The sequence below is a fragment of the Canis aureus genome, chromosome 22 (assembly GCF_053574225.1).
Source record: "Canis aureus isolate CA01 chromosome 22, VMU_Caureus_v.1.0, whole genome shotgun sequence".
In the NCBI taxonomy this organism is placed as follows: domain Eukaryota; kingdom Metazoa; phylum Chordata; class Mammalia; order Carnivora; family Canidae; genus Canis; species Canis aureus.
The window spans coordinates 19,077,651-19,081,340 of record NC_135632.1 but is presented as its reverse complement, the minus strand read 5'-3'; the positions used below and the strand labels follow the sequence as shown (position 1 = coordinate 19,081,340).

The 3,690-nt window shown below is 38.2% G+C and overlaps 1 pseudogene; it reads right to left on the bottom strand.

Moving 5' to 3' along the window:
- Window positions 1-553: 553 nt before the first annotated feature.
- Window positions 554-2,126, bottom strand: LOC144294241 (importin subunit alpha-1 pseudogene; annotated as a pseudogene).
- Window positions 2,127-3,690: the final 1,564 nt, after the last annotated feature.

Genomic DNA, 3,690 nt, shown 5'->3' with positions numbered 1-3,690 from the left:
TGTCACTGGGGGGCCTCTAACCTCCTTCAGTCAGAACTACTTACCTTTACACTGGCAGCACATCTGTTATCCTAAGAATTTTCCTTTTGCCTTTCCTATATTGGATTTCCCCTTTCCTATATCCCTATCTTCCTCTTCCTTTCTTTACTCCTTTGTTTTGGAAAAGACTATGTTACAGTAGCTTCCTGAAAAGTAATTCATGGGAGAGAAATTTTTTGAGAACTTGAATGCCTAAAAATGGCCTATCGTGCCCTCACACTTACACTACTTTTGTTGGATATATTATTTTATTTTTTATTTTTTATTTTTTTTAAGAAAAAGGGTGGAATTTAATCTTTATTTACTGGGCACTGCAAGAGAGGAGATTTCACATAGAAATAAGAACCCTACTGAGAGGAGGAGCTTCATACAGTTTGTACAGTTTGGAACTGCTCAAGTGTAGTCTCATTGTAAAAAGTGCTGCAATAATGAAACACATTTAAAAAGAGTTCTTCGTAGAGAAACAGTAGACAAACTTCTACCAAACAGGGTACACAACAAACAACTTTCTGCCTCAGCTGTATAATTGAAAAGTTAAAGGCCCCAAGAGTACCATCCGAACTTGGAATGTATAGCCTTCAGAAGTGGTTTCTGGCACAACATTCTGATCCTCCTTTTCCACTAGAGAGAAATACTTCTCAGTCAAGTTTAATGAAGCTTTGTACAAAGACTCATTTTCATGGTTTTGTAGAGCTTCTGTTTTGTCCAAATTTCCACATTCATCAGTCATTATACCAAATTTCTCAGTTTCACCTTGTTTTTCAGCAGTCTGAAAGGTGTTTGAAAAGGCATCCAGAATAACCAGAATGGTTTTGGTATCTTTTGCAGTTAAGAGGTTCATCAATAGTTCTATTATGCCACAATGAATGAGGTATACAATTTTTTAACTGTTCTACCACTTGTATAGTTGGTCACAGCCTATATAGCTTCTTTTTGTGTCTTAAAGTCTGTTTTAGAATAGCAACAGGGAATGGGACTAATCCATGATTCACAACTTTCTGTATCTGGTCCTGGTGACCAGCTGTGATGTTTGACATTGTCCATGTAGCTTTCTTATAAATATTAGTTTTGGGATTCATTAGTAGGCTGGGTGGGACAGCAAGTGCTCCTGCATCTATTACAATCTGAGTCTGTTTATCTGTCCCAATGATAGTATTTCCTATGGCTCTTAGTGCAGGAGTCACAACAGGCAATTCAGTAACTCCTAGAAGCTTCACAAGTTGGGGCACAACTCCTGTTTTCAAACCATTTCAATCCATTCATTTGGACCATCATCAGTAAGGTAGGAAATGGCTTAGTAGGTATCTGCTAATACTTCTGGATCATCACGATGCAGGAGACGAACTATGGTAGGAACAGCATCTACCAGGGGTGCAGGATTCTTGTTGTGACAAAGGTTTTAAAGGGCACATAAGTAACCCTAAAGATGGGATATCAGGAATTTCAAGGAGCGCCAACAGTGGGTCAACTGCCCCATACTTGATAACCAAGTCTTGAAAAACTGAACTATCACCTGCAATGTTTCCTAGAGCCCATATAGCTTGTTCACTGATGTGGGCATGGAAGATGGCAACAGAGAAGTGAATGCCGGGTTGGCACCTCCATCTACCACAGCTGTCTTGGTCTATTTTGATGTCCCAGAAGCAGTGTTAGTGAGGACCCAAGCAGATTCAAACTGAATAGGACGACAATCAGTTCTGCCCAAGAAGGACACAAATTTTGGAATCAAACCAGCCCAGATCATGTTGTGATGGGGGTCTGTTTTTCCTTAAAAAAGCAGTTTTCTAGCAGCTTGAGTAGCCTGGAACTGGCTTTCCAAATTATTGCTACTTATGCTGTTACAATGTCATCAACAGACCAATTTATAGTGTCCTGGTTGTTGCAGTTTTCCTGCAGGGGAGAGGTAGTATCATCAGGAAATAACCTTAAATTTCTCCTTTTCAGCATCTAGTCATCATTCTTAGCTTTTCCTCAAGCTCCATGTTAACTTCTATTCCATGCTGCCTTATTTCTGTATTATCTTTCCCCTTGTTCTTGAGTCTAGTAAGGTGGGCAGCTGGTGAATTAGCTTTCTCGTTGGTGGACATGGTTATGAGACAGAGGGAGAAAGCTACACAACTGGCTCAGGCTTCCTCAGGAGGTGGTGTGGGGTGCATAGGTTGTAGGTCAGCTGGCCTCAAAACGTCCACCATGGATCAGCCTTTGGATATATAATTTTAGATTGAAAATCATTTTCCTCCAGAAAAAATTTAAAAGTATTGCTCCACTCTCTTTTAGAGTGTTGTTATTTGTGCCTGAGAAGCTATTCTGATAATTGTTCTTTGACACCTCTCGCTATTGTATTTCCTTTTTTGGAAGCTTGGAAGATCTTTTAGTGTTCTGAAATTTCATGATAGTGTGTCTTGATGCATGTTAATTGTCATCATTGTTGTGGGCAGTTACTGAGCCCATTTATTTATTTTATTTTTTTATTTATTTCTTTTTTACTGAGCCCATTTAGTCTGAAAAAGTATGTTCTTCAGTTCTGGAAAAAATTTTAAATTATTTCTGCAATAATTTCCTCTTAAATTTCCTCTTAAGGTTTTATAGTTTCTCTTTTATCTTCCATCTCTTTAGTTCTTTGTTTTACTTTAAGGGAAAATCTTTCAACTTTATCTTTTAACCCTCAAAATGAGATTTTTAATTTTTTTTCTATCAGCTTTCTAATATCCAAGGGTCTTAAAAAAACTTTTCATTTAAAAAAGTAACTTGGGGATCCCTGGGTGGCGCAGCGGTTTGGCGCCTGCCTTTGGCCCAGGGCGTGATCCTGGAGACCCGGGATCGAATCCCACGTCGGGCTCCCGGTGCTTCTCCCTCTGCCTGTGTCTCTGCCTTTCTCTCTCTGTAACTATCATAAATAAATAAAAATTAAAAAAAAAAGTAACTTGTTATTAGTTCATAGGTATATAGTATCTTCTCATGTCTGTAGTGATACTAATAAGAGTTTTAAACGTTTTTTTCTTCTGACATGGAGTCTGTTTCTTTCAAATTGGCTTTTTAGCTTTGGTCTTTCAATTAGATCTTCTTTAAAAAGTTGGGGATCCTTGGCTGTACTCTTGTAGTTGAGTGGGGCACTAAACCTGATTGGGACTTGCTAACCGTAGGTGTCATTATAGAGGAAGATCAGGCTGGGAAATTATATTTAGAAACTCCCAGTATAATATTCTTTAGATCTTTTTTGCAAGACTTTTCCTTAGAAGAGCTTTTTATGTTCTTGATTGGAACATATACAAAGCTTGGCTATCAGAATTCTGGGAACTACGTGGAGAAAATAAGTCAAGAATTTCAACCTTCAGAATTAAAATGTTTACTTTAATCCTTCCATATTCATAAGGTACCCTTTCCCTCAGCGAGGCTAGTGTCCCCCAATCCATAGACTTTTAATTTTATCATCTGCATAAGTAAACCACAAAGTCAGGGATGGGCAGTTTCCCTTGCTGACAGAGTGAGGATGATGATTTGGGGGTCTAACTGCTTCTTTAAAAGACTTTAACCAATTTTCTTGTTTATAAACTATTGTTACTCTTCATATCCAGTGGTACTGGAAAAGCCAATTGATAATTGAAATTCTATCCAGTAAATCAGGTTCCTTGATGTTTTCACTGCCAGTTT